Below are 12,836 nucleotides of genomic sequence, written 5' to 3' on the forward strand. Positions count from 1 at the left end.
TCTTTAAAGCCCTGAATTCTCTTTATAAAAATAGATGGTGAACATACGGTACAACATAAAAATCCATGTGGTCCTGGAAAAAAAGTAGAAAGCACTTTAGCCTAAACCAGATGTGCGAAAGAGAGCTCCTAAACGTATTTTGTATTTTTTATTTGTGTGTATGTGTGTGTGTTTGTGTATGTGGGAGATATTTTTGGTTCCTGCTAGGCTTCTTTGCAGCAAAGCCCCTTTCTAGAATTTACTTTCCTTTATTAGAGTTGCAGCTCGGCTTTGTGTGGGCCTCTGGGGGTTTTGGCCAGCCGTTGGCAATTTCTCTCAGACACCCAATTACCCCTGACGTCAATGCCGTCTCTCCCATCTCCCTTGGGTGCCCACATTTTTTCCTTTGTAACACTAATAGCTGACTAGCTAAGTGCCTGTTATTTCCTTGGCAGAAGATTTGATTGTGTTTTGGGCCGGATACTAAATCCAAAAACTATGTAAAAATGTCAATAGGTGAGTGCACATTGATTTCGGTTAGTCACAGTGATATTTGAGCCCCTTTGGGGGCTCTGTCTGGGGAAGTATTTTACAAGAAAGATAATATAACAGAAAATTACTGGAGCTGCACAGGTCTCTGGTGGATTTCTTAGGGGCCTGCTAAGTTTCTGTAGAATCAACAAATGCTTTATTAATCTAAATTTGCGGTTTTGTTCCTGCCTCTCTTCAGACGGTTCGGGCTCGCCGGAGGAGGCTCGGCGGGAGCGGGGCGGCCGGCGGCAGCGCCCGGCCCGGCCCGGCCCGGCGCGGCGCGGCGCGGCGCGGCCGGGGGGCGGCAGGGAGGCCGGGGCGGCCGCGGGCCCCCTCCCCGCCCGGCCGAGGCCTGCGGCGGCAGATAACGCGGGGGACGGCGGGGGTCCCTGGCAGCTGCGCGGGGCCGGCGCTGACTGGGAGCGCCTGATAAGGGCCCGCGCGGGAGCCAGCCGGCAGCGCCGCACCGCCAGCGCGCTGCGGGGCCGCGGCGACGGGCGAGGAGAGTTAAACACGACTGGTCTGGGGCGGGAGGGAGGGCTGCGCTGGAAGATAATGGTAATTGATTGAATCAAAGTCGCAGAGCAGCCTTGTTTTTCCTCGCAATTAATTTTTTTTCTGAATTTCAGACCCAAGAATCCGAAGAGCTCAGGTTGCACCGAGCACATGCTGCACTAAAAGATAATAAGCACATGCCCTCTTCAGCTTTTTGGGGGAAATTCAGGCCAAGAAAAGGCACAATTAAATAAAACGCACCCCTCTTAAAGTTACAAGCGCACGGCTCTGAGCTCAGCGGAGCGTGCTTTTACGGACAAGGAAAATCAATGGCTTTGTCAGGTCGCTGGGCTGTGTGCTTGCTGGCTGCCGGGACGAGAAGTCAATTTTGCCCACAAAGCCAGCGGATAGCGACACCGGAGAAGGCGATCGTCTGGGGACTCCGGTGCGTGGCATATGCGCGTTCGGCCTTTCTGCAGCTCCTCTTCCCCTCCTGCTCCCCCCGCCCCCCAGCCTCATACCCCGTAGCACCAGATTTACATAGAGGAAAACAGACATTCGTGCCTTTGGTATTTTATACCGGTTACTCTCCAGGTTTGTTGTAGTCCATTTGGATCTTTCTCACTAGCAACCTGTCAGCCAGATAGTTTTTTCAATTTTTAAGGGGATTCCCCCAATATAGTATTCAGGAGCAGTAGTAGTTTGTGTGCTTTAAGTAAATAAAACCTTTTACACTTTCTAGTCTTTGGCAATTGCATCCGCCAGCAGTAAAATCTTATGTCAGCACAGCATGTAGAGTGCAGGATACCTAATAACTAGTAAACCATTTAAAAAAGTCTTCTGCTTGATCAGGCATGGTGCTTAACGTATAGTGCTGTATCCTGCCTAGTAGGTAATTAGTATTGAGGGGGGAAAAGCCTCCCCTGTGGACCACGACACCATAGACCTAAACTGGCATTTTTTCACACGTTAGATTTTTCTTTCTTTAGTGGAGGGCATTTCTTTGCCTGTTTTAAAAATCATTCTCTAAGAATTAACAGACTGTATTGAGGGTATTGTATATCTTAAATGAACCTTGCAAGCGCTAACAGTATATTCTTCTTCCCATATAGACACTGTGTAGGGTGGGCAGGCAAGCAGTATTGTAGTGCCAGAGGAACAGAAATCAAACGTTGGGTAGGAAAAAACCCCCTAACCTGGGAAATAAATATTAACCAGGGATTACCACAACCCGCTTTTGCTGTGATTTTGTTGGTTCCCATCCTGGAACAAGTGCATGTGTGGATGTGCTGGTGAAATGAATGGGCCTTATTGAGGTAAGACACTGTGGTTTATTTTATCATGAAGAGGCTGGGGTTTTCACTGAAGCTCTGTCATGTTTCCCCCAGAGTGGCAACAGAAGATTTCTTTGTGCATGGACTGAAGTTCATGAGATTCTTCTCAACTATTGAAACGATGGAGCGTTTGCTGGTTGTTTGGGCAGGAGAAGGGTATCCTGAAGCCCTGAGTGTTGTGGCTGTGAATCACGGCTGATATCCTATCAAACAGACTAATGGGTCTTCTCTGCCGAAAGAGCTGGTGATCTGCCTTGTCATGACCATTGGTTATGAAAGGGGCAAGTCAGCTGTGAAGAAAGACGACTTTCTTGAAGGCACCATGTCAAAACTTTGGCCTAATGCTAACACAGCCATTGCTGATCAACTTAGGCAGGGACATGCTTCAGATTAGAGGGTGGTTGTGTGGAAAGAAGATTTTTTTGCTTTCTCCTTGTAGGCTTGACAGCCTACTGGGTTACTGCTGCTGACCTCCCATCTTTGATGTTCCAGGTTCCAGTATAATTAAACCCACAAAAGTAATGAGGTCTGGTCTCTTTGGCCACTGTGAGATGACTGGCAGAGTGGCACTGGCCTTCTCTGCCTGAAAGATAACTGTTAAACTGCCCCTGGGCAGTCAGGTGTCTTACTAGAGCAGTGCTTGGGAGCATCCATTTCATCCTCCTCCGGCCTTTCCAAGTCTGGCCAGTGCTCTTAGCCTCAGAAGTGCTGACAGCAATGTGGAAAACAAGTGCCTATGCGAAAAGCACTGCGAGGTTGTTTGGATAGAGAAAAGTGAGCAAAATTCATGGAGATAACATGCACCCACACACCGCTCGCTGGCCTCTGTGCTCCTCCATGCTAAGGTGCGTTGCTGACAGTGGGGCCACCGCTAGGGCTGTGCCGCAGGAGGCAGAGCTGTGGCTGCTGGTGTTGAGCACCCTCTGAGCCGTCAGCCCTGCCCGAGGGGAGTGCAGGGAAAGGACAAAATCTGCCTCTTCTGGAAACAGATTTAAAAAATGATTTCTGTGCTAAGGGATGACACTGAATTTTGGGGTGTGGGTCAGTCTGTAGGATGCTGAGAGCCGGCAGTTGCAGGCAGCTGGAGGAGCAGGCCTCTCATGAACAAACTCCTGAAATAAAAGGGGGCAGGTTTTAACTGAAAAACGAAACAAAAAGCCCCCGCTGGCCGTGCAGTCCCAGGTAAAGGCACGGTGGTTGCTGTTGGTTTTCCTGTGCCGCCTCACCTCCGGTGTGGGTGCTGGGTGTGCGAGGCGCAGGGTTGTGCCTCAGCCTGCGCGCAGCCACAGCAGAGCCGCAACGGCGGGACTGTCTTGCCGCGCTCCCCACATTGAGGTGGGACCTGCACTCCTGACCCACACGTGTTTCCGTGGGGTGGAGGGGGGCTGGGGGCTGCAGTGGGCGGGTGGGTGGTGTGGGGAAGGGGGTCGTGGGAGCACAGGCCCGGGGCCCTGAGGGAAGAGGCCGCAGGGAGAGCAAGGCGCAGGCGGGGGTATGTGGTGGCTGTGGCGGGAAGCGGGGAGGCGGGCAGGCACTGTGTGGAGGGCACGGCGAGGGACGGTACCTCTGAGGAGGGAGGAGGGCTGCAGTCACCGGGGCAGCCGGCAGATACTGAGGTGAACGCTGGCGTGAGGCAGTGGTGGAGGCCGCTCCCATGTCCCTGTCCTTGCCTGCCCCGTGTCCACGCTGTGCCGTAGGGCCTGTGCTCGAGGTGATTGTAGGCAGCCTTCCCACTGCCGGGGCTCGCGTGCCCAAGCTAGGGCTGCCGGAGGCGGAAGGTTTCACTCGACTCAGGAAGCGGCAGGCAGCACCTGCTCTCTGCTTGCGTCTTCCTCCTTCCTGCAAACGGGGCGATTTTCATCGGTCGGGCTGGAGACAGAGGGGGAATTACACTGATTAACTTAAAGCATATGCCCCGGGCAGCCTGAATGGCCCTCCTGAGGGGTTACTCCTCCCCAGCGACCCGGGGGAACACAGGCCCAACTTCACGTGTTCGACTTGTGCACACGTGGGGTGTCCATGCGGTGGTGAGGTTATCCCACCCAGCCGTTCCGCCTGTCCTGTGGGGCTGTGGCGGCCGCCTTTCCTGAAGTCCCCTGAGGCAGGAGCAAGCTGTTGCCCACAGGCCACCACTGAAGAACATTTTAAGAAGGGACATCAGTGTCTGTCTCTTTTGAGCTTCAAGTGGATCATCAGCTGATGAACAAAGTCTTAGTTTGTTTAAAAAGTGACTTTTATCTGGATTCCCATTTCTTTGCCTTTCCCAGAGCGAGCTCAAAAGGCATGCTGTTGGGTAGGATAGTGGATAAAGGAGGATTTCTCCCTTGATACAGACGGCTGTATGTTAAAGTATCTTAAAGAAGCGAGTAGTTCACTGGGAAACAGACTTGTATACTTGTTTTCCCACATCCTAGTTTTTAAATGGACAGCAGGAGATAAATAAAATACTAGGGGAAAAGTTGGGTGAATTCATGTAGCAGTGAAGGCAGGAGAGTAGTAACGGGGTAGCAGTTTCTTGGGACATGACAGTGGATGGAGGGGAAATATCAGCATGGGAGGGAGCAGAAAAGGGAAGAATGGAGAGGGGAACACCACAAAAATGATGTCTGTCCCTTTGGTGAGAACTTGGGACATTTGTGAGTGAAGCAACTCCTGCTTTTCCTGGGACTTCATTTTCCCTGCTTTGTTACAGGCCTATGTGGCCTGGCAGCCCAGGTCTCCTTCTGTTCCTGGGTGTGAGTTGTGCCTATTACCAGACAAAAGTGTCAGTAAGGTATAGCATGGTCTTCAGGTGAATATTCTGAAATTACGGTTGTTCTTGCCGTATAATTTGCAGAGTTGCACTCAAGTCACACCCAGAACATTACATCTGCCCTGGAGAATAAGGAGGAAATTCACCAGGTTATTTTAAGTTGGTGCTGTGGAAGCATGCAGGAATACATCCAAGTTAAACTCAAAGGGAAATGGTCGGATTGGTTGCAGATTTCATCAGGTTTATAGTTGCATTAGGAACATCACATGAGTCTTTAAAAATGTTTTAGAATTGAAAAACTTAAAGGTTTTGAGCAAAACTTGTTATGCAAAAATGTATCAGTATGACTATGTATCTCATATCAGTATGAGAGGACAAGTTCAGTAAGGCATCAATTTATTTTTGAGATAGCCATGTACATAAATACTATATTCTGGCAGTATGTATAACAATTAAGAAGCATCGGAGTTATGCTTTGTCTTTTAGTTGTATGGAAGTGTGCAGGAGAATTGTGAAATTGTTCTTTTGACTTCATTAGGGCCGGGTTGAAGGTGTGTTGACTGAACAATAGTGCCTTTCTGAAGGATGTATCTTATATATTTCCTAATCTTGGAATATGCATTAAATTCACCTAGGTCTTCTTGTAATTTTGACAAAGTTTCTTTTTTTTTTGCCTGGATCTTCATTATGTTGGGAACAGTCTCTCAGCTGATTGCCAACCATTGACCCTCTCTTTTATGTTGCTTTTATAGTCCCACATGGTCCTTGGTCTTGGATTCACAGAGCTGGTAGACAAAGCAGTTGGCAAGGAGAGTGAATGACTTCAGGGAGGGATAGACTTACATGCTCTGACCATGGAGATGACAGAAAAGTAGAGGGAGAGATGGAAAGAGGATGAGCATAGTCTTGAAATCAGGGAGGCTGATGGATTGTATGCCAGAGAAAGGTTAGAATAACAGGACTAGAGATAGGAACAGAGGATGTGAGATGGGGTGGTAAGTGGCAAGAGGAAGATGAGAAATGTCAGAACAGCTTGGGGAGGGAAGAAGTGGAAAAGACTGATAAAGGTAGAGTGGGTCCAGAAGCAGCAACTAAGAAGTGAAACACAAAGGCTAAGATTGTTGACTCAGGAGAAGAAATGAGAAGTGTAAGATGAAATTAGTAACTTCAGCAGAGGATAATATCTCCCACACTCACAGAATCAGAAACTTAGTAGAAGGGAGAAATACATCTACTTTATTTTACTTTTCTGTGCTTTTGGCCAGGCAGTTCTGTCAACCACTGAGCACTGCTCTGCTTTCTTTTCCAATATTGACTGCTACCTCATTACCTCCCTGAGACACTGTCAGACTTGGGAAGCAAATGTCCTGCTTCTGGAAAGCATGGTGAGGTAGTATCTTCTCTGGCCAGCAATAGATAGACTACCAGGAGCTAGTCTGTTAGAGTAATTTTTCTTGTAAAGTATCCTCAAAAAAAAAAAGTGATGACATTTTCTCCAATATGCCCTGTGACTTTCTTGTGGTAGCATCAAAATAACTTCAAGGAACAGTTTATAGAGAGGTAACCTCCATACATCCCTTCCAGACTAAATTGTTCTGTGATTGTTTTATCCTTCTCACGAAAAAAGAATCTGTGGTGAAATGTGAAGTTTGAGTTTTGTTGCTGTGCAGTATGAAAGGACTTAAGGAGCAGTGCTTTGTTCTAGCCAGGTTAAATGAGAATTAACCAGGCGATTGACTTCCACAGTCAAAATCAGAATTCCACAATCCCAGCAGCAAACATTGCTTGAGTTCCCTGGGACAAATAACTCGATTAGCTCTGCAAGACGCCCTTCTCTGGAGTTGGAGTCAGAGACCACTTTAGGACTTCCCTCCCTGTGCAGCAATACCCATGGGTTTCCAGAAAGTGAGACAGGAAAAGCACACATGCTCCTAGTGACGGCAGCTTGAGCTCATTAGTTTTGATTTTTAGATATGCTGGCATTGTCTCAACTGCCTGCTTTCACATTTGTGGCCTTTCCAGACTACTTATCTAGGGGAGAAGCGTGCTTTCCGTTCGTGCTTAGCCTTCTTCAGTTAGGTATGACGTTGAGCTCAGAGCCCAGACAAAGCACAGCACTGCTTGGGCAGCCCCAGCATCTACTGTCAAAGATGCAAAGGAAAGACACAAAGCAGAGGTAGCTCTCCCATGCAGATCTTTACTTCTGGCAGTCCTGTTTGGTGATCCCACTATCTTCCTGAAGTCTTTTGAACAAGTCCATCAAAAATAGCTCTGAACTATTAGAAAATTACTCCCTCCCATGAATGAGCATGTAGGTATTTTTCTGATGAGATAAAAAAATATGAGTCTTATTCTGCACCATCCCTATTAGTTTGCTCTCCAGTTAATTCCTTCTTGTTAATTCATCTTGGAGTGTTTTGGAGGATTACTCAGCATCTATGAGTGCATTTTGTGGGACAGTGTATGGAAAGGACAGAACATTTGCTGAAGAGCCTTCACTCTATTTCCCCCACTACAATTCCCTACTCAGTGCTAAGGTTTCAAGAAGCTTTGAGTGAACTGGTTGAGCCTCCTTTTGAACCCATCACGGATTTTTCTTTTCCTTTTTATTTTATTTCCTTTAAGGTTTATTTCCTTCCTTATGGCAGCCACCTTTTGCCAAATGAGTAAGGCACTCCAGTTCTTCCTGGCTTTTGCCCCATTTACCACCTTCCAAAAAGACTGCGGTGGCTGTATGACTGCATCTCAGATTTTCCCTGGAGTGATCTCTGATTTCTTTTCAATCAGTTCATTTAATTGACCGTGTTTATTTCCCTAGCCCTTGTCGCTCCCTGAGTGCAGCTGTTCGTCAGAAGCTGGATGTTAAGCATCCTTTTCATGTTTTACCTGGAGACTTTCTTAAACCATCTCATCTGTTCTTAGCATTTGGGGCTAAGCCCAAAAGGGAAGCTCTCTCAATCAAAAGGCTATCTAAATGGATAATGTGATACTTTGAGACCTGTAACAAGGAGGCAAATGTCCCAGTCCCACCGCTCCCGTGCTTATCCCACCAGAGCTACACTAGCTTTGAAGGCTTGCTTGGGCAAGGTTCCCAACGCGGATGTTTGCAAGACAGCTAACTGGAACTTGGTACACATACCTAGCATACTGCTTAGATGTAGCGCCTAGGCATGATGCCCACTTTGGAAAGCAGCTTTCTAGTCTATATTTGTTTAATTTAGTCCTCAGCTGTCCTCCTGAGAATGGCTGTTCACTGCATGTTAGTGTCCAAGAGCAGGAAACGATGGAGGCAACTTTCATCAGAAAGAAGATGAAGTAACTTGGCACTCACTGGAGTTTGGAGGCTAAATTGCCTCTTAAAACATCATCTTTACTGCTTGTCTAAGGAGTTTCCAAGCCATAAATAGGATGGAGAGAAGGATGCCTTTGTATCCTGTGTTCCCCTTTTCTAGATGTTGTCTTGGTGACATTAGCTGCCTTCTTCAAAGTCTATAAAATTCTGTTTGAATGCTTTTCATGCTCTAGTTTGGCATACAGCATAAATCCAAGCAAACTGACCTGAGACAGGAATACATTTTCCTCTTCAGTGACTTGTCTGTGTCCACTGCTAGCATCTATATTAGCAAATACAATTTCTTGGGAACATCCTGGAGCTATTTTTTTCCAAAACCTTTTTAAAAGTGACAAAGCACTATTATTTCCTAGAAAGTTTGGTCAGCTTCTTGCACATGAATTTTTAAATCATTGTCCTATTATTTCCTTATGCCACTTATTTTTATACTGTCTTTTAAACATAAACATAAGTCAAGAGTAATTAGGGAGAAGTGCACCACATTTGAAACGTAAATAGAAGGAAGTAAATGCTACAACGTGTCACTCCAATCAGTGGTCAAATATCCAAATTTTAATCTGGATGGCTGAGTTAAATAAAAAGAGATCCTTTTAAATAACTTAACATTCCCTTAATGATTCATGAAAGGTAAACTTGAACGTTTGACTTCATTGCAATAATACAGCTAGTTTAATTTTTTATTATTTTTAAACCCGCAGCCAGCATGCTGGAGTAAGTTATTTGCAGTGTATTTTTAAAGTCCATATTGAAATATTAGCCATAACTGTCTGCTGCGTATAAAAAAGGGGGGGGGGTATGTTTGAAGTTTAATCATGCTTCTACTTACGCTCAGTCCCAGAGCAATCCTTTTTTCTGCTGCTGAGCTCAAACAGCTAGTAGCCAGGTTTGATCTGCTGCCCCATGGAGCAGTGCCCTATGTGAATTTGAAGTTTTCTCAACCCGGGAGGCCTGCAAATAAAGACTAGCCTCAGGTAGCCAGATCTCTCCTTCCCAAAGCAGCTCCCGGGGCGCTGCCTGGAGCAGTCCTCCTGAAATTGTTTCAGGCAATTGCTATAGACTATCTCCACTACTGCCCCTCTTACCCCTCCTTCCCTCTCCTCCTCCTGGCATAAGGGAGGAGTTTTGGAGTCCAGGAGTCCTATTTGACTTTAATAAAATGAAAAAAAAAAATAAAAAGCAGAGCAGTTTGTAGGGAACTGGCACAGACTGTGGAAACAGGAGCCACAGCAAGACAAAACCCAGTGGCCTTCAAAACTTTTTTCCCTTCTTTTTCACCACATGACTTGGAGGATGTGGACAGTAATTAAAGGACCCCCTAGCTCCTCATTTTCTGTGCCTGTTCCTTTGATCTGGTTCGTGTCGGGTAGCTATTTCCATTGTTCCTGTCTTTTCTTTTATTCTCACCCAGCCCCTTTGATGTGAGCAGTGATGATCTTTAATTCCAAAATAGGAGATGGGCAGGATAGCAGTACTGGCCTTACATAATGCATCTTTCACATCTTATTTTTAAACTTGAGCATAATAGGTGTAAGTCGGAGCCTGGGGAGCATTAACCCTTTCCATGCAGGGGACCTGCAGAGGAGGTTAAGAGCCTATCACTTTTGGCAACGTCAGTCAGGTTAATCTTCTGTAGATGCCTACAGATGCATTTGCAAAAAAGATTATTATTATTATTATTTTCCTGCAAATATGATGGATCTCCAAATATAATCTGGAGGGAGTTTGTCCTAATTGTTCCCATGTGGGAAAAATGTGCTGAGAAAGAACAGTAAAGCTAATGCAGTTATTCTGACTGGCTTCACTTGGCAGCACAGTGGGAGTGAAGCATACTGTTTATTAGTGTATGTTAATAAACTATAAGGGACAAGCTGCGGGTGGCGGTTTATAAACTGTTAGCTCAGGTAGGGTAGATGACAGTATGGAGGTTATTAGTAACACTAGCAGGAGAGAAGGGCTGGAGGTTCTTGCTGTTGTCTTGGAATCACAGAAGCCCGTTACGTCTCCGTGCGCAGCATCTCCCTCGCAGGACGTGCGAACAGAGTGGCTGCCCTCAGCCTCACCGAGCCAAGGAGGGTGGCAGGCGCGGCACCCCTGCCCGGCTGGCGGCGGCTGGAGCACCCTCCTGCCGGACCATCTGAGGTGGCACATGCAGGAACCCCTGCGCCACGCCACCGGGGGCACCCCCCTGCCAGGCTGTCCGGGGCGGCACACGCGGCACCCTGTGCCGTGCTTTTTGGGGCGGCACACACGGCACCCTGTGCCGTGCTTTTCGGGGGTTCACACGCGGCACCCTGTGCCGTGCTTTTCGGGGGTTCACACGGCACCCTGTGCCGTGCTTTTTGGGGCGGCACACACGGCACCCTGTGCCGTGCTTTTCGGGGGTTCACACGCGGCACCCTGTGCCGTGCTTTTCGGGGCGGCACACACGGCACCCTGTGCCGTGCTTTTCGGGGGTTCACACGCGGCGCCCCTGTGCCGTGCTTTTCGGGGAGGTACACGCGGCACCCTGTGCCGTGCTTTTCGGGGGGGTCACACGCGGCACCCCATGCCACGCCGCGCAGCGCGGGGCGGCCCCCGCCGCAGCCCCGGGGAGGCAGGTGGTGCGGGCAGGGCCCCGTCCCCGCCGGCTCCCCGGGGACGGCAGCAGCCCGGGCGGAGGCCGCCGCCGGGGGCTGCCCTGGGGAGGCGCCGCATTAGCGCAGTCCCCATCTGCCTCGGCCGCGCCTCCTCCCGCCGGGCCCCAGCACAATGGCTCCGCTTCTGCTGCCTGCGCCCTGCCCGAGCGGGGCCCGGTGACATTTGCAAGGTTCAGTCGTCACAGCACGATTCACTCGGGAAATACGCCTGGAATTGTAAATAGGTAGCCCAGAATCGTCAAACTTCAGGACCCGAGGCACCCGCACCCCGTTAACTCTAAATGCCATGAAGGGGGGTCAGCTTTCCCCAGTGCCTTTTATTTTAGCAGGATTTGCAACTATCTGGGAATTCAGAAAATTAGAGGTCTGCTTCTCAGCCACTTGAACATTCATGTTTGAACATTGCGCCACTGTTTTCCATGTTCAGAAGCAGGTCTAAATGGGCACAAATTAAAAAATAAATAAATAAAAAAATAAAAAAACCCAAACATTGTCCGTGTTTTCCTGGAAAACTTAACTTGAGGCAAAATACAACAAATTGTCAGTAAGAAATAACAAAGAAGCAGTGATGATAGTAAAGGTTAAGCGTGGTAACGGACAGAGGATAATACGCAGCTTGATGTGTCTGATTATGTTTTAGTTTAATGCCTGCCTTTTTATTTTCATTCACAAAATATATATGCATACACACCTCTATGTCTGAAACAATTTTAGATGTGGGTTTATACCCTCATGACGCCAGCTCTTTTAGGGACATAAAATGTATGTTATGTTTGTGTAGTTCTTAAAATAACAGCTGTTTATTAGATAACTTTCAGGGAGATTCTTATTATACATTACAGTCCTGTATCAGCAAAGTACTTAAGCAGATGCCTAACTTCAGCACGTGACTGGACACGTAAGCCTTTCAGCCTACGCTTGCTTAAACCTGGGCACATGCTTAAATACTTTGCTGAATAGGGGCCAAGACCAGATGTAGTGAATACCTATAATTAACTTTGCTAAATGGCCTACAATATGCCACTTGTTTCCATGTGTTTTTAAATTTCCCACTTGATTATAATTTAAACTGAACTTCTGTGTGTGTGTCCTTGTCTTCAGATCTTTCTCTTTCTTTTTCCTTTTTAATTCAATTGGTTCCCTCAGAATATTTCTGAGTTAGGAGTGAAGGAGGAAAAATTCTCTTCCAGTTCTTCCAGTACAGTTTGTCCTTAATACCAGCAGGTTTTTTTAGCTGTAGTGCTCCAAGGAAATAAAGGAAGGAAAGGTTGTAGAGAGAAATAATATTTTACTGGAGCAGCTTCTAGAGTTGGAAAAAGTAGACACACTTCTGAGATCTGGCAAAGGGACGTGGAACCTGTAATCTTGTCCATTTTTTCCAACTATATCAGCTAATCTAATAATAAAAGCTTATAGGGAGATGTAATTTCTTTTTTTAGACAGAGCAAAACAAACACTGAAATTGGAAAGGGGAAAGTTGGCACCAACACATTCCTTGATCAGTACTAGAGACTCTTCTTGAGTTGAAAAGGAAAGAAAAAAATTCCTCTTTCTAAAGCAACCCTGTTTTAAGGTCTCGAGCATGCCCAGATAGCCTCTAGTTAGGTTTCAGCAGTCTAATGAAGCCTGCCTTTTTTGTGATTTCACTGCACATACTCCCTGCCTGCCTTGATTGGCAGCTGGGTAGCAGACCTCTGCAGCTGTGACAATTTGCCTGAGGGAGACTGTAAGTGTCTCATTGAAACTTGCATTGTAAA

General features: G+C 47.2%; 1 protein-coding gene across 6 annotated transcripts in view; it reads left to right on the plus strand.

The window, feature by feature from the left end:
• ZNF423 (zinc finger protein 423) overlaps positions 1-12,836 on the plus strand; it is a 237,194-nt gene that overhangs the window by 95,423 nt on the left and 128,935 nt on the right. Inside the window, exon 2 of one of the 6 annotated variants that reach the window (XM_072873551.1) lies at positions 1,140-1,450. The exons of the other annotated variants lie outside the window; for them this stretch is intronic. The gene's annotated coding sequence lies outside the window, so the exon portion shown is untranslated. The remainder of the gene's footprint in view (positions 1-1,139; positions 1,451-12,836) is intronic. 6 annotated transcript variants of the gene reach the window in all.

This window comes from Ciconia boyciana, chromosome 9 (assembly GCF_034638445.1).
Source record: "Ciconia boyciana chromosome 9, ASM3463844v1, whole genome shotgun sequence".
NCBI lineage: Eukaryota > Metazoa > Chordata > Aves > Ciconiiformes > Ciconiidae > Ciconia > Ciconia boyciana.